General features: G+C 48.0%; 2 pseudogenes across 1 annotated transcript in view; both read left to right on the forward strand.

The window, feature by feature from the left end:
- Positions 1 to 27095, forward strand: part of LOC147419462 (uncharacterized) — a 95626-nt pseudogene that overhangs the window by 58237 nt on the left and 10294 nt on the right. Inside the window, exon 2 of the transcript XR_015187095.1 lies at positions 26369 to 26485. The product of XR_015187095.1 is annotated as an uncharacterized LOC147419462 (transcript). The remainder of the gene's footprint in view (positions 1 to 26368; positions 26486 to 27095) is intronic.
- Positions 3550 to 5701, forward strand: LOC147419463 (uncharacterized; annotated as a pseudogene).

Raw genomic sequence — 27095 nt, forward strand, 5'->3', positions numbered from 1 at the left:
GCTGTAGGCCCTCGGCCGTCTATGACACTAGTATGATATCATCTGCATATAAAAGGATATGTACTGTAGTCCCTCCTATCTCCACTCCCTCTCCTCCTCTGCGTAAAATGAAGTCCACAATCTCTTCGATATTTAAACCAAAGAGTGTAGGTGATAGGGGACAACCTTGTTTCACACCGATGGTGCTCACAAGGGTGTCAGATAGTCCCCCAGGGCATCTCACTCTGCCATATACATGCTCATACAATGCATATCATCTCGGTCTCTATCCCCAAGGCAGCTAGGCGTCGAAAGAGCCTCTCTCTGGGTAACTGTGTCGAATGCTTTGCGGAAATCCACAAAGCAGCAATATAGTCTCCTCTTCTTCACTCGTGTCTGGTCAATCAGACAGCATAGAGTGAAGATGTGATCAATGGTGGAGAAAGCTCGGCGAAATCCAGCCCGTCCTGGTGTCTGCATGCCCTCTCCCTCGGCTAAAGAACTGGAGCTCTGCCTCCAGCACTGCACCATATAGCTTGGCCAGTATCGGCCCAATCATAATGGTGCGATAAGTACTTGGGTCCATAGTGTCTCCAGACTTGTGGATAGGCACGATAGTGTGCTCTGTCCACGACTCTGGAAATCCCTCAGCTAGTGCCCGGTTGAAGAGGTGGGCAATGAGTGGTGCTAGTGTGTCCCGACCATATATAATATGCTCTGCCTGTAATCCTGACTGATCTCTGGCCCTACCATGCTGTAAGTGAGAGATGGCTTTCTTCACCATGAGAGGGGTGAAGAAAGTGGATGATATGGGACGTGCTGTCTGTGGTGTGGGTATAGGTGGCTGATCTGGAATTTGGTACAAGCTCTCTGCGTATCTGTGCCATGTCACCGGGTCCTGAATGGGTGTGGATGGTCTAGGAGTTCTGAGGCGACGCCATGCCTCCGCACTGTCCTGGCTCATGAGTAGATGATAGAGATCCCAATACTGGTGCTCCTCCCATTCCCGTTTTTTACGATGGGTAAGGGTCTGCATCCTACGTTGAGCCTGCCGATGTGTAATCTCTCCACGAGCCTCTAGTACACGCAACTGCTTGTGAAGATCTCGGCACTCGTCATCATACCATCTGTTTTGGGGCATAGTACCAGTGCGTGGGGTGTGTGTGTGTGTATGATGCGGGGAACTACGGATGGCTGATTCGTGTAGAATAGACGTGATCTGTGAAGTAAGTGTGTCAAGAGGTGCCATGGGATCAAGATGTAGAAGGTGCTCATGTAACTGGTGTACATACACAGGTGTAAGCTCATGAGTGAAAGAGAGTGGTAAAAGTGTGGCTGTGAGTAGGCGGATCAGAGTAGGGGGTGGCTAAAATGGAGAAAGTAAGATAAGTGTGGTCGGCCCCTAAGGGTCGATGTGCAATGCTAAAGGTGTGTGTGATATCTGTTGTAGGAATGGAACCCAATAGACAGTCTACTGTGCTCTCCCCTCCCCCATGAGGAAAACATGTAAATCCCCCAGAGTCCGGCCATCTCGCCATCCCGTTGTAAATAACGAGATGGTGTCTGCTACCAAGCTCCAGGAGATGGCGGCCATATCCAGTATTGTCCTGTCCCTCATCCGCTGACTGCCTGCTGACCCCCATCTCCCCAGCATCTAGTGTCCTCATAATGTCTGGCTGCTCCATGTCATATATCTCACATTGTCGGCTCTGTGTCCTCCCGTTGAAGTCCCCCATGAGGAGAACTTCTCCGAGTGCTGTATAGTGAGATATTACCTCCGACAATCGGGAGTATGGATCCTGTATGGCATATCGTGATCCATGTGGAGAAAAATAACATATGGCAATGTATAACCATCTCTCGTGGGTGAGCTCCAATCGTACCTACATGTAGCACGCCTCCTCATCTCTGCCCATCACCTGTATCCGTCTATGTAGTCCCTGTCTAAACAGTATGGCCACCCCTCCTGAACCTCGAGCCGTACCCTGCCTGGTCATGGGTCTGCAGGTCGACTCCCACTGAAACCCTGTGACTGTGGGTAGTCCTCTCTCTGGGCTGTCATGAGTCTCAGTGAGACATATAAAGTCATGCTCCCTGACGATCTCCTCCAAGCGCTCTGGATGTGCCCATAAAGCTCCATTGCAGTTCCATACTGCTCCTCTGAGTGGTGTCTCCTGTGCCCTAGCCTGTGTCTCATGGGTCGCGAATCCCTATGAAACTTGGCCACCATCGATGAAGATCCTGCCATCCCTGAAGAAGGCCTTCTTGCCTTTTTTCCTTGCCTAGAGGACCCTGGGCATACATGATTTTTTTGTGTTCGATCTGCATCTTAGTGAGATCCTCATCCATGAATATGTGTCCCCCTTGTAGGCCGCGTAAAAGCACCCTTTTACGGAAGAAAGTGGTACGCTCCTCATCTCCTCGTAACTGTAAAAGCAAGGGGCTAATATCAAGGGGCGTGCACGAGTAGTATCCCGCCCAGCTCGCCATGCCTTTGTAAAAGGCATGGTGTCTTTGTAGCCTAATTGGCTACAAAGCTCTTGTGCATCCGCCTCCGCTGAGGTACCCTCCTTGAGGCCAATAATCCTGATGTTGTATTTCCTCATTTGGCGTAGTCGCTCCTCCTCAAGTGTGGTCTGGACCCTCAGGTGTTCTTCCAGGTGTGCCTCCTCCTGTACTTCTTTCTTGATGTTCTTCTTGACCACCTCCACCCATCCGGATTGTTTTGCTTCCATTTCTGTTTGAATTTCCTCTTTTATATCTGCTTTCCACTTGTTCTTGATCTCCACCTCAATGTCCTCTAAGCTTGTAATTTCCCCTTCCTCTTTGGAGATGCGTAAGTGGTTGATACTTTCTTGCACCCTGTGTATTTCCATGTTGAATGTGTCCCGAAGACCTTCGAATGCCTTTTTCCATTCATTCTTCTCTTCGGTGAGTTCCTTGATGTGGTCTTCCATTTGTTTGATTTTCTCGGTCATCCTCCTCACTTCTGTATTCAATGCCTTGTCGGCGTCCTTCTTCATTTGTGTAATAGCACGGGCGATCATCTCCTCCACCTCTCTTTTGTCCATTGGAGCCATTGCTGTCCACTAGGGTACTGTACTGGATGTACCTCCTCAGTCACTTCATCTCAGCCTTGGCCTTGGTACAGCAGGATGTGGGGTATGGCCCAATGGGGGGAGTGGACGAGGTAGGTGAGGGTCATAGTTTTTTCTAGACGCGTTCGATTGCCCAATCGGGCATCCTCACGCGTGCGCGCATGGTTGCTCTTTTCGGACGCGAGCAGGGCAGCTTTTCACGCGCTAACAAAAAAACCCCCAATTTGTCAAATGTGGCCCAAAACGCCTGTGCGCGATTTATTAAAAACCTGCAGCGTTCCCGTTTCTGCACAGAGAGCCTCCATCGGAGCTTGAGAGTCGAGAGGACTCGAGACCGCGAGCCGAGAGCCCTACCCAGTGCCCACACACTCTCTCGCGCGCGGTTGATTCTTCACCTACGCCGTCCGTTACTCGTGAGGCCTCCACTTTGTCAAGGTTTGCAGTGTGCACCTTGCAAGTTTGCAGAATCCATATGGGCCGAGTGAAGCGTCCCGAATGGCAGTATGTAGAACAATTGAAGCCTCAAAAGAAAGGGCAATTTACTTGTAAATGCAAGTATCGTGGGCATACTTGGGATGGCGGTCCCTCCCGTATTCGTGCACATTTATTGTCCCTCTCTGGCTATGGTGTAGGCCCATGTGGACTGGTGCCAGAGGATGTCAAAGAGGTGGTCACAAGATTGCATGTAGATGTACAGAATGATGGGAAGGACCCAAATGCATTTGTAGATGCCTTGGTGGATGATTTGGGAGCTAATGCCTCTGCCTCAGGCTCAATGAGTACACATGCATCAGGGAGTGCTCATGTAAGTGCCACTGGGACTTTGGCTTCCAAATCAAATGTGGGGTCCTCGAGCAAGAAGAGGAAGGTTGCACAAGGGCCCTTGGCAAGTGCATTTAGCTTGCAAGCACGCAAGCAGCAGATCAAGCCTTGCGCAGGTTTTTTTATGCAGAGGACTTTCTTGAATGGAAAGTGCGGAGTCCTTTCTTTTTAGAAATGGTCAAGGCAATTGGACAAGTTGGTCCATCTTATGTGCCTCCCACATACAATGCTTTGCGTACCACAGAGTTAAATGATGAGGTCAAATGCATTGGTCATGAGATCATGGTTGTGCGCGAGAAATGGAAAAAACATGGATGCACAATTGTATGTGATGGATGGTCTGACACTAGACGCAGGTCTATCATTAACTTTCTTGCATGCTCTATACATGGTTCTGTGTTTTTGAAATCTGTGGACACATCTGGGGAGACAAAGACATCAGAATTTATTTTCAAGCAGCTTAAGGATGTGATTATTGGGGTAGGACCCTCCAATGTTGTGCAGGTATGCATGGACAATGCAACTAATTGTGTTGGGGCCGGGCAAATGGTGGAAGAGAAATGGAAACACATTTTTTTCACGAGGTGTGCATGCCATTGCTTGGACCTCTTGTTTGAGGATATTGGGAAAGCTCCCTTGGATTGCAAAAATTCTTGAAGATGCAACAAAGATTGTCACATTTGTCACAAGGAAGTCCATTGTTTCGAATGCTTAGCAAGAAGGAATTGTTGAAGCCATCGGCCACTCGATTTGCCTACTACTTCATCATGTTGGCTAGTCTTGTGGATGAGAGATGTATGCAAGGTGTGCGTAGGCTTATGATTGATGCGAAATTTGTGAAAATGAAGGCATCGAGGACTGCAAAGGCCATAGTGGTCTCGGACATTGTGTTTAATGTATCCTTTTGGCAAGAGGCCAAGTTGATTTTGAAGATTTGTGCTCCCATCTTGAAGATACTTCGTTTGGCTGATAGGGAAGGAGCCACCATGGGGCTTGTGTATGAGCTTACGGATCGCATGGTTGAGCAAATTCAAAACATGCAAGGTATTGATGTGGCAAGGATGCAAGAGATCAAGGACCTATGCGTTGATAGATGGAATATGATGCACACACCATTGCATGCTGTGGGATACTTGTTGCATCCTATATGGCGAGGAAGAGGGCAATTCAATGACAGTGAGGTTCATGACGGGTGGTTGACATTTTTGGACAGATATACCAAGGGTGATTTGACCATGCAAGGTACCCTCATTGATGAGTTGGACACTTTCCTCACTGAAAGAAAGTCATTTGCTCATCCTATTGCAAAGGATCCAAAGAGAATGCAAGAGGGTGTAAAATGGTGGGAGACTTTTGGGGCTTGCACGCCCACATTGCAGACTCTTGCACTTAAGGTGCTTTCTCAAGGGACATGTGCCTCTCCATGTGAGAGAAATTGGAGCACCTTTTGTCCCATTCACACCAAGAGAAGAAATAGGTTACTTCCTGCTCATACCGAGAAGCTTGTCTACATACACACCAACTTGAGGCTCTTATGCAAGATCAAAGAGCGCGGCTATGAGAGAATGGAGGTGACATTGGATATGCTTAACAAAGAGAAGGATGAGGAGCACTTGCTTGAGTTGCAGGAGATTCAGGAGGCTATTGCACAGAGCACTGTTGATGTTATGGAGTCTCTTCCGATTAGCATGCCCAGTGATATTGGGACTTCATGCTCCGTTGCTGAGGATGAGGCTTGGGATGAGGATGAGGATGAGGATGATGAGGATGATGATGAGGAGGTGGCCTTTGATGAGAGTTAGAGCTCATTGCATTTTGCTCTAGCCTCGGTCCTGACTCCTCTTAGCTCTACTTATGTTTTGGATTCACTATTTAGCATCGAGCGGCTGGACTCCACCCTCTAGGCTCTATTTATGTTTTGTCATTTGAATTTTGGAGTACTCAGGAGTCGGTACACAGCCTTGTTGGTTTTGGAGGCTCCATATTTTGCCATCTAGTATGATCATGATTCATTGATGTATCTATTGATCAGAGATCTTGATCTGTTTCTCGACTCCCGACTCCTTGATTTAGCTAGATTCTACATTTTCTATGATGTTTTAATGCATTATGTGGCTTTGGGCTACTCTCTAGAGTCTAGTGTTTTAATTTTAATTGCTATTTGTTATGATATATATATATATATATATACACACACACACTAATTTTTTAGTGCCGTATGGTATTCCACGTATGGAATCTTCGGGGGGTCTGAATCGGGCTTATATCGGGCTTCCATACCCGCCCGAGTGAGACGCATGGTTGCCGCATGAAAAAACTATGGCGGGGGTGATGGGGGGGGTGTGCAGCAGACGAGGGGACTGGGGGTGTATACGAGGAGATTGGGGGGTGTGCAGTAGCCGAGGAGGCTGGGGGTGTAGACTGGGGCACTCTGCCACACTCTGCAACAGGCGGCAGGCGAGCGTGATGGGCGGGGGTGGCGAGGGCGAGGGGGCAGGAGAGAGGGCGAGGGTGGCGAGGGCAAGGGGGCAGGAGAGAGAGAGAGGCAGTAGCTGTCAGGTGGTCATGGCAGGGAGGGAGCGCCCATGGCGGGCTGGTGCGCAGGCGGGCTGAGAGAGAGAGAGAGAGAGAGAGAGAGAGAGAAGACCGACACCAGATGGGGTCCCAAACCGCCCTCCAAGGCTCCCCCTCGAGGTATTTGCTTTAGATTGCACAAAGCCTGGTACAATGGATCTAGATGCTGAGATGCTTGACGACGACGATGACGGCGACGATGACGATGACGAGGCTAATGGGCTGAAGTCTGAAAATGCTAGTGATGCTTGTGGGCTGAAAACTGAATCACTGAACTAAGGCTGAATCTGTACTTGCTGCGATGGCGACGACGACGACGATGCTTGGTAGAGGTGCTTGTGCGGCGAGGCTATGGCTGAATGCAAAAGCGCTGATGATGCCGATGCCGATGGGCTGAATACGGCGAGGATCTGTTGCGGAGTACGGGTGCAAGTTCTACGAGGCTAAAGCTGAAAAACACTGAGGCTGATGGTGTTTTCCATGGCTGAAAAATGCTGCTGAAAATGCTGATGCTGCTGATGCAAGCACGCTGGTACTGTTGGTACTTAAGAGGCTTCGCTTCTCTGGTGCTCTGCCTAATGCTGGTACCCCAAGGGTTGCATAAATAGGTATCTACATGTTGGGTTGATCAGCATGCTACAAATCCCACAATTTGGAATTTCAAGAGTCATTTAATTAATAAAAATGCCGATAAGAGGTGGTTCACGCACATTTGGAAAATGATTCCATGCGATGAAAATGCTTATGCTTGGTGCTAGGTACTGATGCTAATGCTAATGGGTTGTGCAATTAGAGTGTATGCAGCTACTCTAAGTGCATGGACATGCACGTCCCGCGTACAGGCTCACAAAGGTGCCAAGACACTTCCTAGGCTGACCTAAACTCTAGAAATAGGAGTTACATCTTATCCACATGCACATAGGGCTAGATGTGCACGTGTTTTCCCCCCCTTTTCAAGGTGAGGTATTGGTACCGAGCTGTATGGCTTCCATATAGTCCGCCAACAACCCTTGGGAGTCTGCAAAGAACTCTTCGCCGGTCCACTCTACTGCGTGGATCCCGCGGTACTTGAACTTTAAGAAAGTCTGCAATGCTTGCTTCTCTGGGTTGCGCCGAAAGCGACGCAGAGTAATCTGCTTCGGTTCCATGTCTTTAACTTTGTCTACGATCTCGTGTTGATCTTCTTCAAGAATCTTCTTTGGGAGATTTCCTTGAAACCACTTCAAACACAATATCATAGACACATCTGTTGCTTGTCGAGTGACTGGAAAAAAAATTATGCTTCCTAAATGACAACGGGTGGGTTGCAGATTAAAAGTGTGATGGAGTGCCAAACCTTTCACCAAGTACATGCCAAAATTACGATCTAAACTTGACTTTTTAGACTAAAACTATCAACTGTCGCAAACCAAAACGGGAATACCAATGCTTGATGGACAAACATGCGAGTCTTTTTGCAGTGACCGTGTCCTACCAAGGAATGAGCATGAAAAGCTGATTGCCATGACGTACAATCGCTATCTTTTCTAGAGTGATCTTCATGCGTCTGTGCTCATCCGTGAGTGAATCATGAGCATCGTGCAATATGGCATTCCTAAGAAAATGGGTACTGTGGACCTCGACTCGAGCCAAGATCGGTCTTCCTTGACTGATCGTATCTGCCATTGGGTTAGCTTTACTAGGAACACAATCAATCAAAGCACCAAATTGCTCACAAGACTGGAACAACCTAGCTTGACGGTCACTCCAAGGTGCACTGAAACCGGCCCGTAGGGCGGTAGACTTTGGCTTTCACCGGAAATTCTTTACTTTAGACACACAGAGAGAACTTTAGAAAGGTAACCTGCGACGGGAATTAACACTTAAAGCACACACACGGCTTGGAAGCTAGAATGCTCCGAGCAGACACCGACAACATGTAGGCCCCAAAATTGGCGTCCCTTTAGGTATTTCTTTATACTTTAAGAGGGTAAATTACAAGAAGAGTCCTCGGAATTCTTTACCTGTATTCAGCTAGATACCACCTGTTGGCGAAATTTCGGCAGCATAACAACATTAAAACTTGCCCGAAACCAATTTCCCTTGTTGGAACTCGCTTCCACTGACATAAGCCCTTTGAATTCTGCCAAAAAAACAGTAAATTCAGCACGCTATATTTACTGGTTTTTGCCCTGGTTTTAGCCCTAAACAGTCCCCGAACTGTCCTCTAACAGTGGGGCAGTGTTCCCAATGGTTCTGGCATCCGTATGGCTGAAAAACAGTCCAAATTCAACGCATAACCAGCGCTGAAAACGCACCTGCACGGTGAGGTTATTACCCTCACCGGTGTGTGCTTTTGGAGCAGCAGTTAGCTACTCTTGTTCCTGCTCAGAGTGGCTCTTGCCTCAGCAAAAACGCATATGACCACACAGTTGTACATGAGTCAAATGAAGAGCCCTCTTGTGGGGCATCACATTACTGCACGTAGGGGGGAGAGAGAGAGCAATGTAGGGTGTGCAAGACATGACTTCTTGCATTACACTGTACATGAGAGGGAAAGCTTGCAGTCAATAGCTCTTAAACTGTGACCAGCTTGCAAATGAAGCCTTCCGAGCTAGAAATCTCTTCTTCTGCTGGAGGAAAGTTCACTAGAAAGTGTCACTTGACACATTTACAGGCAATTTCCTGTTTTTGGCTTCCCGCTTAAAAATCTCCCGACTGGTTGCCCAATTGACTTTGCAGCAGAGTTCTACCTTGTCATTCCGGAGGTAATGACGCGAACAGATTTTATGGTCCAAAATAGCAATTCCGTAAAATTTAGGGGATGCTTCCGTTGGACTCCCACTGGTCATTTGACCATCTATCCCCACTGGGACCGCATCCAGAAATGCAAATGTGGCCCAGCTGTCAGGTACTTTCCCTCGGTGACCCCACCTTGGTACTATGCCTTTATTGAGTTCACTTCCTAGTATCCACCAACTTGCTTGGTGCGACGGGGGAACCTACATGGCCTTGAACTGAGCCTAGGCCCTAGACATCCTCTTACTATAGGAGTTTCAGTGGCGACCAACTTCCCGTCTGTGGGTGAAACTACCGTTCTCATTGGCCATACAATGTCCGACCATTTGCAACTTCAAAAAGAGGCTCTCAAAAATTAAACAAAAATCATTGGAAGAAACCAACAACTAAGGCTAGCAGTTGCCACGTCCTTGTGACATAGTTAACAGGTGCCACGTCCTCGTGACATACCCCCCTCTTGAAATCGCAAACATCCTCGATTGTGTACCAAAAATGCATGCCACTGATGATCTTGTGTTGTTAACACTCTTTTATCATCGCATGTATCTGCCAGAGTTACCGGGGAACGCCTAAAATCATGCCTGGAACGTCGGAACGGTGTTCCGGCTGGCTGGGATTGCTTGGAACGCTCCAGAACGGGATGTCGTTCCGACAGTCATCCTCAAAGAAGAACAGACGGGGGAACGCCACCGGAACGTTGGAACGGCCGAGAACGGACTGAAACGGCCAGCTTTGGCCAATGGTCATAAAACGGGCAGAATCAAAAGTTGAAAAAACAGCCCCTCCCTGTATATTGTGCCACCCCCTCACCCCTTTCCTTCACAAGCTACTAAGCTCTCAAGCTCTCTTGCTCTCAAGTTGAACCAACTTCTAAGTTCTCAAGGCTCTCTCTCTTGCTCTCAAGCTCTCAAGCCTCAAGCTCTTAAGCTCTCAAGGCTCAAGCCTCAAGCCTCAATCTCTCAAACTCTCAAGCTACCAAGCTCTTAAGCTCTCAACTTCTATCTTGCGCTCAAGCTCTCGAGCCTCAAGCCTTCAAAGTTCAAGGCTCTCAACTTTCAAGATCTCTCTTGCTCTCAAGGCTTCAAGGCTCTCTCATTCCATGGCCTCTTCCTCTCGTACAACCCCCTCTGTTCATGCGGGAAACACTCAAGAGGCAAAGGAATGGTCGTGGTGGGATGAAGTGACATTGAAAGGCACCTTGTCGGTGGCGGGAGGTTCTCGTGCATGGGCATGCAAGTTATGCTCTTACATGCGGAAAGGGGGGCATGACGAAGTGAGGGCACACTTTCTTCGAGTGCCGGAACATGAGGTGAAATTTTGCACCAACGTAACCATCGAGAAGAGGAAGGAGCTCGAGGAAAAGGATCACCAATCTGCACAGAAAAAGAAGCTCGATGTTAAGCTGCTGTCACGTGACACATCCAACCGTATGTGTCCGTGGACAAGCTACAACACGACAAGGGTTCAGTCAGTCAAGTCAGTCTAGATTTAGAAGTGATCTGGCACTTTTGTGAGTCTATTCGTAGACCGTGCATGCCCAATCACTTAGTATAGATGCATATCCTTTGGTTGCACACAGCATTATCATAAGCATTCCCATCAGAATCCATCAAAATCAATCAGGGGAATTTTCCGGTGCATTTAACCTATTTTACCTATTTTTGGTATTTTTCACTTATTAATTTAGTGACTTTCCAACAAAAGTAGGTAGGGCAATTTGGGTAAGAAAATATATAAGCAAACCAAAGTTAGCACTAAATGGCAGAAGAGGCAACAGGAGCCAAGCTCAGCAGGCAACTTCTCACAAGACCCTTGGTGGATTCCCTCCAAGCAAGAACCATCGCCATAGCCCCCTTCCCTCACCTAACGTTTTTGCACAGCATCCCCAGCCTGGGGTTTTTACATCAGATCTGCATCGCCAACAGTACCCAGCACCTAGCATTTTTGCAAGGACCAACAACTGCTAGCGTTTTTGGTCATCAGCTCCATTGGCGTTTTTGGATTGCAACAGCAGATTAAGACCGGCAATATTCACCTAAAGTGTAGCAGATTCAGCCCGGTAAAGACCTCAGTTGTCAGCCCTAAACCTGCAGATTTTCTGCATCAAAGACCCACAAAAAAGAGCCCCCGAATCAGCATTTTTGACTCAGTCGCAGATTTGAGCCCATAGCGTTTTTGGACAACGGTAGAAAGATTGCAGATTTCAGCCCTAGTGTCGTCGTCGTCATCACCGTCGTCATCGTCGACATAGCCTAGACTTGCATCAGTCTCATGCATACCATTTGTACCAGATTGTGCAATCATAAGTAGACCATTCTCGTCGACGAGAGTGGGGCCTTCGGAGGAGGGTTTTACAACGTCTTTGGTGTCGTATCTCTCTTCTCTCTCTATCTCTCAGTCTCATACACTTGCACGCACAATGTCCTTTCACTTTGTTTGTGATCATAGCATTCTCTCATTAAGAACGGAAGGCTCTCCCTTCCATAAGAACAAAAGGAACCTTGAGCATAGTTCGGAGCACTCATCTTGAGCAAAGCGCAAACATTCATTCCGCTGCACCTAACATTGGTATCAGAGCTTTGGTAGTGTTCTGTATCACTCAAGGAAAGAACCACAAGAACCACATAATTTTTTTTGCTTGTTGAGGTCGCACGAACCCAAGTTCGCTTGGGCGTGTCGATTCCTAATCGTGTTTTTGAAGAGTGACAAGAATCCCAGGAAAGAAGGGCTTGTCCAGCCTCCCCTTGTGTCTCTTTTCACTCATTGAGAGCGGACCGTGCACTTAGCGGCCGGCCAATCAACGTGAGGTGGGAAAAAGCAACCTTGGTGTGAGCGCAAGGCTGCCAAGGGGTGCGCCCGCGGAAAGGAGTAGAACTCGGGTGAAGAGAAGATCCTTCTAAAACACGGTTTGCAAGCGAAAGAAAACCTCAAGAACCCAAGAACCCAAGTTCCTTGTGAACTTAAGAACCCAAGACCACAAGAACCCACAAGAACCCACGACTTCAGTGTCACGTGACACATCCAACCCTATGTATTCGTGGACAAGCTACAGCATGATCAGGGTTCAGTCAGTCCAGTCTGTCTAGATTTAGAAGTGATCTGGCACTTTTGTGAGTCTATTCGTAGACCGTGCATGCCTAGTCACTTAGCATAGATGCATATCCTCTGGTCGCACACATCATGATCATCAGAATTCTCATCAGAATCCATTAGAATCAGTTAGGGGATTTTTCCAGTGCATTTAGCCTATTTTCCCTATTTTTGACATTTTTCACTTATTATTTTTAAGTGACTTTCCAACAAAAGTAGGTAGGGCAATTTTGCTAAGTTAATATATAAGCAAACCCAAGTTAGCACTCAATGGCAGAAGAGGCAGCAGGAGCTCGCCGCTCAACAGGCATCTTCTCAGTAGAACCCGCAGTACCCTCCCAACCTAGCGTTTGTAGCTTCGCCATCATCACCTAGCCCTAGCGTTTTCAGTTTGGTGTAGCCCACAGTCTCTCTAGCACATGGCGTTTTCAGCTTTTGTAGTGATCGCCATCAGTCCCACAGGCCAGTGTTTTGCTAACGCTACACAAGGACATCAGCAGTTCCCAGATTTGCCTAGCATTTTTGCTAACGATCCCCAATCTGCCAGCGTTTTCATTTTCAGCCTGAAGTGAAGCCTTTGCAGCAGCGTTTTCAGCGTCCCCCCACAGTAGCAGATTCAGCCCTAGATGCATGAAGAGATCCACCATTTTCAGCCTCAAAAACGCAGCCAAAACAGTCATTTTCAGCCACCGAAAACAGTCCCAAATTTTCAGCCATAGTGTGTTTATGGACAGCAGATGGAAGACCACAGATTTCATCCCTAAAGTTGTCGTTGTCATTCCCGTCGTCGTCACTGGCATAGACCCAAGTTGCATCAGTCCATTGCATCGTCATTGTACCACTTTGTGCAATCATAAGTAAACCACTCTCGCCGACGCGAGTGGGGCCTTCGGAGGAGGGTTTTACAACGTCTCTGCTGTCGTATCTCTCTTCTCTCTATCTCTCAGTCTCATACACTTGCACGCACAGTGTCCATTCACTTTGTTTGTGATCATAGCACTTTCCATTAAGAACGGAAGGCTCTCCCTTCCATAAGAACTAAAAGGAAACTTGAGCACAGTTCGGAGCACTCATCTTGAGCAAAGAGCAAACAATCATTCCGCTCCACCTAACATTCAGAATGGTCATCACTCGAAGCGGAATGGAGACTTCGCTTGGAGGTGATGAGCATGAGAGAGGCGAAGAAGAATTTTCCCCACCAGGAGGTTTTTCCAACCCTCACCCTTCCCCATCTACGCCAAGGATTGCACAAGATCCTATGGAAGCTTGGTGCAAGACAATGATGGACATGATGGTACGACAAGTTAGACAACGAGAAGTGTGGCACGAAGAAAGAATGGCAGCCATAGAGCGTGAGTGCGAGCAAGCACGCTTGGCGGCCACAGAAAGAAACGCAGCATTGGATCGCGAGTCCACAGAAAGACTAGCCGAATTGGCTCGCGAGTGCCAAGAAAGACAGTTAGAGCGTGAAGCGCAAATAGAACAACGCATGCAAGAGTTTGTCCTACTATTCTCTAATCTGCAGGCGCCGATTGAAGAGAATCAGGAGAAGGAGACTCTCTCAGTCTCTTCTTCTCCAAAGCATGACACACAGGATTTGCATGATTATGAGAAGCATGATGAATTGAAGGACAATGATTTGCATGATGATTTGAATGATAATGATGAGCATGATGAATTGAATGCCAATGATTTGCATGATGATTTGGATGACAATGACAAGCATGATGATTTGCATGATCAAGATGTGATTTCTCACACGCATGATCATTTGCATGAAGATGACGTGATTGTTCACAAGGAGGATGAGTTAGTTGATGCTTTTTCTAGCAAAGCTAACCTCGTTGTAGATTCGATCAGTCACGAAGTATCGATCTTGGCTCTCGAGTCGAGGTCCACAGAAACCCCGCGGGAAGATTCGATCATTCAGGAAGAACCGATCTTGGCTCTCGAGCCGTGGTCCAAAGAACCCTCACAGGAAGTATTATGTGTTCGCATGATTGATACGCACGCATTGTTCGAGTGTTTCATTCGTGATCGTTTCCTATATTTTAGTCAGCGTCTTTATGTGATCCCTTTTCCTAGGCATGACATTGTACGTTGAGCACGTTTCACTCATGAATGAGCACGAATGTATGCGGATTTTTCATGAAAAGCTGAAAAGTATGCATTCAAAGAAGTCACATTCCCTGTCTCTTCCTTTGCATGACACATTCGTAGAACGAGCACATGAAAGTATGAGCACCAAGCATGGGCATTTCCATTGTGAATTGCCATAGTTGATTGCTTTAGATCATAAGAGAAAGATTCGATCTCATTGTTTGTGTGTATGTGGTAAACGGGTTAGCACTCCGTCTCTTTGTTCATCTACATTGCATGCACAATCTTTGAGGAAGACAAGATTTTTTCCACTCACCTTACATGGAATAGGTATGTTCATGTTTTTGTGTTGGAAGTGGTTTCAGGAATTTTCAGCCATGGAGATTCTTGAATAAGAAAGAAGCCACAGAAGACTTTGTGTCGCTTTCGGCGCGGCCCAAAGAAGCAAGCGTTGCAGACCTTTATGAAGTTCAAGTACCGCGCGACCCACACATCAGAGTGGGTCGGCGAAGCGTCCCTTCCAGGATTCCGGATGCTATTGGCGATCTTCCTCGACGCCATACAGTTCGGTACGAGTACCTCACTTTGAAAAAAAGGGGATGTCACGTGACACATCAAACCCTATGTGTCCGTGGACAAGCTACAGCACGACAAGGGTTCAGTCAGTCAAGTCAGTCTAGATTTAGAAGTGATCTGGCACTTTTGTGAGTCTATTCGTAGACCGTGCATGCCTAATCACTTAGTATAGATGCATATCCTCTGGTTGCACACAGCATGATCATAAGCATTCCCATCAGAATCCATCAAAATCAGCCAGGGGAATTTTCCAGTGCATTTAACCTATTTTACCTATTTTTGGCATTTTTCACTTATTAATTTAAGTGACTTTCCAACAAAAGTAGGTAGGGCACCTTGAGCACAGTTCGGAGCACTCATCTTGAGCAAAGCGCAAACATTCATTCCAGTGCACCTAACAGCTGCCAAAACCATACAATGGTCACCGCGACAAGCGCATGCTGGACCAATGGATATTTAAGATGGAGGTCTACCTGTCCAATACGGACTTGGTGGAAAGTAAGAAAGTTGCATTGGCCAGTTCATTATTAAAAGATACAGCATTCTTGTGGTCGCAACGTAGAGTTGCCGAAGGTAAGCGCACCCCTTCATGGGACAAATTCCGGTGCTGCATTCGCAAAGCATTTGAACTTGCGAATGCGGACTTCATGCCTGGTCTGCTCTCCGCCGCCTGAAGCAGACAGGTTCCTTGGCTGCGTATATCACAGAGTTCCAAAGGCTAACTTTGGAGATAGAGACCCTCAGTTCATCGGATAAACTACACAGTTTTATCGACGGACTAGAACCCGAACTGAAGGATGATGTGTGAAAGTTTAACCCAACTACACTGGATGCTGCCATTGCTTATGTCGAACGGCTTGGAGACAATCGCCGTCCAACACGGACCACGGTGGACGCTTTTCTCAACGTGGTCGCCCAAGCAACTTTCATCCTAATCAGCGCTCACCACAGCAGCCTCAGTCTTCTGGACAACAATTTTCTAGACAACAGTCTTTTAGGCGTTGGTTCTCTGGACAAGTAGCAGCTTCATATAACGGTTCCTCTTCCAGCAACAACAATCGGAATCGGACAGTTTCGGTCCGATCATCGACGTAACGGCCGTCGTAATGGTTCAGTCGAGCAACAAGTCTCTTCATCGGCTCCCCCCACCTCTCAGCCCAACCGCACAGGATTGTGCACAATTTGTGGTGGTCCACCACACAGGTGGTATGAATGCCCGAAGCGTCCAAACCCTTCAAATATACGGCAAAATTCAAATATGGAGTCATGTACAGATTCAGAACACTGTCCACCTCTTATAAAGGACAAAGGCAAACAGGCAGTTCGTGCGATTCGAGTATCCAAAGTGGTTAGCGCCTTAATGCTAAATGCCCACAATCGCACCTCAGTTCTTATCATATATTGGGTATCGCATCTGAATTGCTGAAAATTTTCGATTGTCAAAAGCAATGACATGATTATTTTGTATGAGAACGCCACCTGATGCATGATCAGAAGCATCGAATGGTTGAGTAAGATTTGCGATTGCTAAGACAGGAGTTGTCGTCAAAGCATGCTTAAGATCATTGAAAGACTTGTCTGCTTCAGGAGTCCATTGTAGCTTATCCTTCTTTGTCAATTCCGTCAGAGGAGAAGCAATATCTAAGAACTTATGAACTTTGGTGTGATAAAAATTAGCAAGACCCAAGAAAGATCGCACATCTGTAATAGTCAACCATGACCTTAATCTTCTTTGGATCTACAGCAATCCCTGTAGCAAAAATCACATGTCCAAGGTATTCCACGTGATTCTTAAAAAAATCGCTTTTCTTCTTGTTGATGTACAACACATTTGTACGTAATGTCTCAAAGACAATCTGCAAGTGTTCTTTGTGATCTGCCATGGTTTTACTGAAGACGAGGATGTCGTCAAGGTACACGATCACAAATTTATCCAAATAAGGGCCAAAAATTTCATTCATCAAGGTCATAAAGGTTGTCGAGGCAATGGTTAACCCAAAAGGAATGACCAAAAATTCATAATGACCATACTTTGTCCGAAAAGCTGTTTTGTATTCATCGCCAATTCTAATGCGAATCTGGTTATAACCTGACTTCAAATCGATCTTGGAATAGACCCTTGAACCCAGTAGTTGATTAAAGAGCTCATCGATGCGAGGTAAAGGAAAATTGGTTTTTTATCGTCAGCTTACTGAGAGCACGATAATCAATGCAAAGACGCATGGAGCCATCCTTCTCTTTTACCAATAAGACTGGAGAGCCAAAAGGACTTTTGCTTGGACGGATATGGCCTTTATCCAATAAATCTTCCAATTGTCGCTGAATTTCTTGAGATTCTGAATATGAAACGCGATAAGAAGCTTGAACTGGAGGAGGTTGACCGGGAATCATATTGATGGTATGATCCACAGGACGACGAGAGGTAATGTCGTTAGGAGCTCATCAAGAAATAAGTCCATGAATGGTTTAAAGAAGGGCTGTTGCAAGTAAGCAGTGGGTGATGTTGAGGATTTTGATGTCTCTTCTGTTTGTGCTTCTTTTTCTCGCAACATAACCAAGGTTGTTGCACAATCACGCTTGCGAACCAAACGCTTAACTTGTAAAGCTGAGACCAAGGTGATAGACTTCACAGTAAAGAGACCACGGAGTTCCACTTCCCGATGATCATGATAAAGCCGAATGGAATGATCTCTAAAGCTGATGACAGGATCATACTGATACAGCAAAGATTGACCAAGAATCATGTCGTAGTGTGATAAGGGCATTACTGCAAAGCTTAATTGATCCTGGTAATCCTGAATTTGAAATTGTAACTGTTGAAGTTTCCTGTTGCAGTTCAAAAATGAATCATCTGCAAGTTCCACTTGAAAAGCTTCTAAACTCGGTTGGGTTGGTAGGTGAAGCTTGTTGACTAAAGAAGTGCTGACAAAATTTGTGGAACATCCACTATCCACGAGCACATTGATTGGATGTTTACCAATGAAACCAAGAAGACTGAGAACCTGGTTGGAAAGATCAATAGCTTGCCACGTCATCATCCCAGCGCAATTTTTGAAAATCTGCCACGTCAGTTGATTTTGCCGTGTGTCTGGATCTTGCTTTATTTTCTTCCTTTAAATCACTCGAGGCCCCATTGAGCAGGGTTCCCATAAGTTGGTAGGACTTCTTCTGTTACTTGTTCTTCTTAGGGTTTAGGCCCCTCGGTCGGCATCTGCAAGTTGGCTCCATTCTTTAGGCTTTGCATGTGAGCAGTTTGTGACATCAGCAACATATTTTTGGCCGCAAATGTAAGCAGATGTTCTCAAGTTTGTAAAAGCTTGTCACTCATGTCAGATCATGAAAGCTTCTTGACAGCTACCTCAAGGTTTACTTCAATCTTTACTCGTATCTAACGAAAGATAGGAAAGTATCAGCATGGATTTTTTTACCACTCTGCCCCACTCACCTAAAGGCAATGCTCAAATTCTTGTGGTAGTTGATCGATTTTCCAAAATGGCACATTTTATCCCTTGCAAGAAAACAGTTTCTGCTCCGGATGTTGCAACACTGTTCGTACAATATATTTTCAAATTGCATGGATTACCAAAATCCATCATATCCGATAGAAATCTGAAGTTTACAGGACATTTCTGAACCTCTCTATTCAAATCTCTTGGCACCAATCTATTGTTCAGTTCAGCTTACCATCCTCAAACAGATGGGCAAACAGAAAGAGTAAACCAAATTCTGGAAGAGATGCTTCGACATGACATTCAGGCTCGATTATCATCTTGGGAAGATTATTTGCCACTTGTGGAGTTTGCTTATAATAATTCTCCACATTCGCTAACTCGAATGACACCATTTCAAGCAGCGTATAGACGTACTCCTCTTGTGCCTACAAACTTTTTTCTTCAACACAAAGTAGCATTAGCAGATCAACTGGTTCAAGAAATGCAAGATGTCCTTCTACAGATTCGAGATAAATTGGTTCATGTTCAACAAAGTTATCAGAAGCAGACAAATAAGCATCATCGATATGGGAAATACAGAATAGCTCGTGCGTGCTTGTTGCTGCTGTGCACCCACCCTCGCTGCGCCATCGCCATCGCTGCCCCCCCCCCCCCCCCCCCCCCCCCCCCCACGTGCTGCCCGATGCCTCTCTCGCGCTGCCCTCAGCCCCCGCTCGCCTCTCCCCCGCCGCATGCACTCAGCCCCCGCTGCCCCCCCCTCGCGCTGCCCTGTCCCAGCCCGTCCGCCCGCCATCACCCGTTGCTGCCGCCGCACACCCTTAGCCCCAGCTCTCTCACCGCTGGCCCGCTTGCCCCAGCCCGTTTTATCCCCCCCCCCCCTCTGTCTCGGCCCGTTTGCCTGTCAATTTGGGCCATCCGCCTCGGCAGATTCGGCATTTGTTTCAACTCCTTGGAGCAGTGTTGGCGCGCCCTTTTGCAGCACCCTCCCGTCGTCGTCCTCTTCTTACGCCACAGCAGTAGACATAGATGGAGGCTCCAGCTTCGCCACAAAGGGACTCGCCAGAAGCCCCCTCGCCCGACCCCGTTGAGCCCACCATTCGACTTGCTCTCTCGCCTACAGAGCAAGCGAGCCTTGCCGCCGAGGTAGAGCGATTGCAGGCGACCTCGGTCATTTGCAAGATACTCGGCACCCGACCTAGCAGAGGAGAGCTGCAAGACCTTCTCCAGGCCCGCCTCCTCGTAGAGGTGGGAATGATTTTGGATGTCCAGATTCTCGGACGGGGGTACTATCAGATCGAGTTTGAGTCTTCCGAGATGGCGTCCAAGGTCATAGCTATGAGTCCACTGGCCATCCGAGCCTCACGTGCCCACTTTCGACAGTGGCGACATGGTTTTGACCCTGCTTCGGATGTTCTAGTAGAGGAGGTAGACATCGCCATCTCAGTCTGCTTTCCGGGTTTACGGAGAGAGTACCTACCACTTCTTTCCAGGATCGGTTCCGCCATTGGGACTGTCTTGGAGACACCTCGCACGGCAGCATCAGTAGCTGCCAAGGCGGCTGGCATTCCCTCAGTTCGAGTTTTGGTCAGAGATACCCACACCTTACCGAAGGTTATCCTTTTACCTCGGGTTAGTGGGGGTTGGTTGCGACAGAGTGTGGAGTACTCGGGCCTCCCGAACCAGTGCTTCGTTTGCCGACAGATGGGTCATCTAGCGAAGGCCTGTCCACGGAGGAGGCCACGACCTACACCACAGCCTGCTAGGGCAGGCCCGCAGCCACAGCCAGCGGCACAGCGTACAGATGCAGAGCCACCCTCCGAGCCTGGGGCTCCAGCGGAGGAGGGGTGGCAGCTGGCCCGTGGTCGCCGATGCTAGGAGCCAGAGCGTCAGCCTGGCACTCAGAGTGGCCCACAGGTGCCTACTCAGCAGCAGTGGGTTCCCACGGGGAACCGTTTTGGTCCTCGAGCAGGAGGAGATCCCTTCGCCAGCCTCCACCTCCGCTTCTTCCTCGACAGCCGCTCCCCCCTCCCCCCCAGAGTTCTCCCCCTTTGCCTCATCCTCTGCTCCCGTCGCCTCTCCACCTCGCCCCTCTACCTCTGTCGCCCCATCCCGCCCCTCTTCTTCTCCACTCTCCCCAGCTCCCCCTCCCCCCCCGCCTGCTCCAGTTCCTCAGTCTGCTCAGGAGACTGGTCCCTCTCCGGCGGCTAGGAGATCTCTTGGCAGCGCCTTTGCCACGAGTCGCCTAGCGCGAGATGGGTCAGCCCTTCTTGCGGCCCCCTCTGCAGATTCAGACATCCTCCCTTGCAGCCATCCCTCGTGGGCTGACGAGCATTGACATTAGACGCCGCTGGGACTTCTTCGACTACGGGTTCACTCGTTTTCTCAGCGATTCTGCAGCAGACCATGAGGCAGCCTGTTTCAGGGTCCATGTTTTGTTCCTCGCCGCTAGGGGGACAGAGGCCCTAGACTCAGTAGTTGGTTTCTCCTTCCCCCTCTTTGGTAGGGCCGATACAGAGTGGTCCCTTGACTCAGTGGTGGGATGGCTACATACACAGGTCTTAGAGTTTTCTCACCACATGGGAGAACTTGGAGTCACAGATATGCTGCAGACTTTGTGGCCATTGGCCAAGTTTGCGGTGATACCCCCAAACTCAGTAGGATGTAGGCACATTGTGGTGTACTTTGATGATACGCAGTGTTTGCCTTGCTATGTATACATTCATGAGGACTCTTGGACAGAGGAGGTTGCGTTGCATACGGCTCGCTCTGCTTGGGCTTGGGCTAGGCACTCACTGCAGTCACGCCTATCTAGAGGACGCTCGGATGCGGATTACTCCCCATCCAAGCCTGCCTCGAAGATAGCCCGTCTTGCTGCTGCAGCAGCATCTGTTCTCTCTCGCTCCCCATGAGGATCGTCTCATGGAACGTGCAGGGACTAGGTGGGCCCCAGATTCAGCGACAGCGGGGCCGATTGCGTCAGGAGCTTCAGCGTTGCCTTGTGGGAGGAGAGATTGATCTTTCATGCTTTAGGAGCACCATCTGTGTGAGAGTTGCATTCGGCGTTGTGGTCAGATTTTGCGTGGACGTTATGATACCTGTTGGTCAGCTGCTTTTGGACCTGGAGGCATCCAGGGAGGGGTATGTATGACTATTGCGGACTCACTGCAGCAGCAGGCCATTGTGGGCAGAGGGATTATTGTGCCAGGCAAGGCTCAGTGGATTACTATGCAGCTTCAGGGTGGCCTGGTGGGCTTCCTGAACATCTATGCGCCCAATGTGGCGAGTGCTCGTGCAGAGTTTTGGTCACAGATTGTTGAGTCTTTGCCACAGGCCGATCATTGGTGTATAGGAGGGGATTTCAACATGTTGGAGGACCCTTCTGACAGGATTGGTGGCAGCCATGCTACTTTGCATGGAGTCGAGTTGGCAGCTTGGGAGAGGTTTTTTATGACTTTGAGGGTCTCGGATACATGGCAGCACTCTGGTTTTGTGAGGCCCCCAGACAGTCTTACCTTCTCTAGATCGGACCGCAGAGTGGGAGGAGTGAATCTATCGCGCATAGATCGCTTCTACACTAGTGATCACTTCAGTGACATGGGGGGTTCCGTGGGCATCCTGGCAGGGACTTCCTTCTCGGAGCATGCCCGAGTGATCCTCACAGTGGCAGACAGGCAGAGGAGTGGAAGCATGATGCTCCGCATCCCAGAGAGGGTCTTGTTGGACTCGGCACTCAGAGAGAGGGTAGAGGCTCTCTGGACAAAGGGCATGGACAGACAGGATTCACCAGCAGACAGAGTGGCCTCAGGCCTAGCCCAGCTTAGCCACTTTTTTCTTCAGGAGTCTCTGGCTTGCCGGGCTACAGCGAGAGAGGCGGAGCAGCGTCTCAAACGGGGCATTGCTTCACTACAGAGGCTGCAGGAGCAGCACCCAGACAGTCCATGGTTGGAGGAGCAGTTACAGCAGGTTCGACAAGAGCTTGCTAGCACAGAGGAGAGGCGTCATGAGTTTGCCTTCCACCGACAGGCATCTCACTGGACTCAGGTGGGTGACAGAGTGACTGGTGCTTTTTTTGAGACAGTGGGGCCTCGGCACTCGCATGCCAAGGTCAGTCAGTTGAGGAGTCCCGATGGGTCAGTTGCTTGTGAGCCCGAGGATATGCGTGCAGTCGCTACTGAATTTTACTTTGAGTTATTGTCGGCTGAGCCTCAATCAGAGCGGCAGGATGCATGCAGGGAGTAGGTTTGGGCACAGATGCCTTGTCTTGTGACAGAGGAGATGCGCCAGAGGCTAGAGATGCCACTTCAGCTTGATGAGCTGCACACAGCTCTGAGGGCCCTCCCTTGTGGTAGCTGTCCAGGAGAGGATGGGTTGACTCCGAGCTTCTTCTTGGAGTACTGGGACCTGCTTGGCCCAGATCTTTGTAGTGCTTTTCAGTACATTTTGCACACAGGAGTGATGCCGGAAAGCATGAGTGAGGGCCTGATCTTCCTCATTCCCAAGGAGGGTGGCTCCTTGGATGAGATTCGACAGTGGTGCCCCATCACCATCCTCAACTCAGCCTACAAAATTCTTGCCAAGGCTCTGAGTTTGAGGATTCAGCCACTTTTAGAGAGCCTTATACATGGGACTCAGACAGGTTTTGTCAAGGAACGCAGTATCCTTGACAACATCTTTACTTTTTGGGAGGCTTCTGCTTTGGCACGGCTCCGTGGTGAGGACCTTGTGATTCTTCTTCTCGATTTTGAGAAGGCCTACGACCGAGTTGACTGGGGCTTTGGGCACTCTTCGCAGGATGGGCTTCTCAGATGCTTGGATCAGAGGGGTGTCAGCTTCTCACAGACAGGCTCACAGTCAGGTGCTTTTGGCAGGGGGGAGAGGTGAGCGCTTCATGCTCACACGCTCGGTCAGATAGGGCTGTCCTCTGGCCCCCTTTCTCTTTCTTTTCAATGCTGAGGCGATGAGAGCAGATTTTTGGTGTCACAGCAGGTTGGTCTGAGGGGCTTAGTACTCCCTATTCGGGGAGAGGAGCTACTAGACGCTGAGTTTGCCGATGACTCAGCCTTGTACTTAGATGGCCAAGAGGCCAATCTACACAGATGTGAGCAGGCTCTGGAGACCTTCTGTAGTGCATCGGGCGCACTGATCAACTGGAGAAAGACAGTGGCTTTCTCGGTTGGCAGTGCTCCTATGCCAAATTGGATGCCAGGAGAGGGTTTCAGGTGGATTCCCCCATGGAATGCAGTTCAATACTTGGGTTGTCAGGTTGGTTTGGACTTGTCTCCCGAGCAGCAGATTGCTCCTCCCTCACTTGCGTCATAGACCCTGACCCAACAGCTCTTGAGACTGGTCACTGGAGGCTTTGGGCTTAGGAGTGCTGTCCGTTGGAACGAGTACAGTGGGATCCTGGTGAGTGGCTATGGAGGGACCCCTTCTCTTCTGCAGACCACCCAGGAGTCCCCTTCTTTCAGTACACTGTTCGTCTTGGACGTCGTATACTGGCAGCACAGAGAGAGGCCCTCCCAGCTGCAGCACGTCATTGGCAGAAGGAGGGCCTCACAGTCGAGTTCTTGGCAGCCTTTTGGCAGAGGCTGTGGGACTCCAGACAGCCGAGGCGTGTCACTTTGTTTCAGTGGCTGGTTGCACACAGAGCTACAGCAGTAGGGAGCTGGCTTGTGCATAGTGGTCTCTCGGCCGCATGTGCAGCCTGTGACTAGTTGGTGGAGAGTCAGCGTCATTGTCTTTGGGACTGTCCCTCGGCCCAGCAGGTGTGGCTACGAGTTCTTCGGCTGATGCCTACTCTCTCCACGGCTAGACAGTACACTTGGGGGGCAGCGGCTTGGTCCACTCTCACGGGCCCGACACTTCAGTTTGAGCTATCTTCCACCAGCAGGATGATAGTGATACAGGGGGGGCGACCTACACTCCAGCCTGCTATACAGAGGTGAGAGAGAGGAGTGTTGGGAGCTCATCAGTGGCCTGACACTCTGGTCCATCTGGCGGGCCCGCTGTTTCTGCATTTTTGAGGCTCGCTCTGTGCCACCAGCAGAGACTGTTCGTGACTTTTGGCTAGAGCTGATCCATACTCTCAGAGGACAGCTAGAGGGACTATAGGGCAGCTCCGACCGCATGCGGGGGCGTCGCGAGGCTTTCCTACGACTCTGGAGCCCTGGGCCTTTCTTCACCAGTGTCCAGGGTGTGCTCAGATGGCACTACCGACCACCTGTGTGGCTCTTCCCTCCTCCCATCTCTTGATTTAGCCTCATTGTATATATGTTGTTCTTTCATTGGGAGAGTCTCCCCATCATGTTTGTTGTAGCCCTCTCTTGCAGAGGTGGTTGTAGCCCTACGGGCAATTTTCATTAACTAATAGAAGGATCTTTTTCTCGGAAAAAAAAGCATCATCGATATGCAGAATTTAAAGAAGGTGACTTGGTTTTATTGTATGTAGCACCTTATCGCTACAAAACAGTGAAGTCAGTCTTCCCAAAATTACGACCTCGCTTCTATGGACCTTTCAAGATCATCAAGAAGAAATCAGTTGTCAGCTACAAGTTGGAACTTCCGCCTTCATGGGGAAAAATTCATCCGACTTTTCACATTTCTTGGCTCAAATAGTATATTCAAGGAGATTCGCCGGTTGTTGCAGACTTATCTTCCTATGTGCCATAAATTGAAGATGAACACGTTATTCCTGTCCCAGATAAGATTCTCAACGTTCGTCAAAAAGAAACAAGACAAAAGATCATAACTAAGTTTCTTGTTAAGTGGATGAACTTGGATGAGTCAGATTCTACTTGGCAAACTGATGAAGAAATGCAACAATACCCTCACCTCCTTCAAGAATTCTACGACAAGCGGCAGACTTTTGTTTGACACACGGGTTTTATTTAAAGAGGGAGGGAATGTCATGTTTGTGACTTGATTACATTACATATTTACTCATTGATGCAGATATGCGAAGTGCCATGCCAAGCAGAACCCCTACGCTTGGATGGACACGACCCTTCGCCCAAGAGACGTGCCTCTTCGCCAAAAGCCACACTCCTTTGACGACTGGTCACACCCCTTCGCTTTACTTGTGTCTTTACGTCTAAAGTCATGTCTCTTCATCAGGAGATGTGTCTTTTCGTTTGTGTCTCTTCGTCTCCTATATAAGGAGCCCTTGTATCACACTTTGAATCAATCAAACACAGAGTCTTCTGAGTCTTGTTTCCGAGTTCAGTTCAAGTTTCTTAAGTCTTAATCATGAGTTTAAGTACTTAATAAAGGATTAGTACCTAGAATCCTCACATCTTTGCTTTTCCTTGGCTGTGCATGGGCTAGGTCTAGTCTATTCCAACCACAGTTTTCCCTTTACAGGGGAGGTGCGACTTTAATCCTTTGATTGGCCTATATGGTGAATTTTAATGAGCTTGTAAGCACGAAGGCGTGCCTAGAAGGTGTTTTTGGATCCAAAAAGCAGAGATTATTTAGGACTGTGAGAAGCGTCTTGACAACTTCCTTTGATCTGGGACTTGGAAGGGTGTTTTTTTGTGTGCATAGTTTTTGAATACAGAACATACGGCTAACGCATATGTGTTGGTGTGACTGGATTCTCAAGAAATTGCATACATTGAATACCATACAGGGCCAAAAGAAACATGCTACTTACGACAAACATATATTGGTTGCTGTGTTAAAGTCTGATACCCTTTGTGTTAAAATGTTGCAAATGCCATTGGCTATCGATTCTCATTAAATCTAGACATCTTTTCAATCCACCATGTAAATGATGCAGGGTACGTCGTGTGGTTTCTAGATACTAGATTACTCGCTAGTTGTTCTGTGTTTTGAACATGGTGACATCTTGTCAAATGACTTTGAAGATCGTGAAAACGTTTTTTTCCTTTTTGTCTTCAGCATTTGCTCTCACCCCATCGGAGACTGTTATTAGTCATCATCTACCTCCAATCGATTCTTTCAGACCCAAACTTGTAGCAGTTGCAACAGTCTTGCAACAGGACCTAAGTGCCATTGGTAAGTGGAGATAATAACTGTGTGTATAATGGTGAACTTCTTGAAAAAAATTGTCATTTGAAATTTTTCTGTCACATTCTATTGTTGGCAGAGAATTGAGTATCTTGTATTTTTCTAGTTTTCTGCTCCAGAGACAGTGTGTTTTTGGTCTGCCTGTCGGACAAGATTTCATGTGAATGAAAAATGTGAGACTTTTTGGATCCTTAGGGTTATCTCTCTCTCTCTTTCTACATTTTTATATCTACCTGTATTTAGATATATCTATATATCTACATATAGATATTTATCTACTGACCTTGTCGCTTGTCTGCTTGCTTGTTGCTTTCCTTCTCTCAGTTTTCTATCCCTGATTGCTTTACGCCTTTCCTCACATATAGGCCTGGGTGGTTATGTCTTTGTACATTATTGTGTATAATTGAAATTTAATTTCATCAATAAAAATGCACACATACGCCTTTCCTCACATATAGGCCTGGGTGGTTATGTCTTTGTACATTATTGTGTATAATTGAAATTTAATTTCATCAATAAACACACACACACACACACACACACACACACACACACACCATATGCATCCCTGCCATATGCATAAGAAATGGCTTCTGAC

Source organism: Adiantum capillus-veneris, chromosome 29 (assembly GCF_014529385.1).
Source record: "Adiantum capillus-veneris isolate H3 chromosome 29, ASM1452938v2, whole genome shotgun sequence".
Classification (NCBI taxonomy): Eukaryota; Viridiplantae; Streptophyta; class Polypodiopsida; order Polypodiales; family Pteridaceae; genus Adiantum; species Adiantum capillus-veneris.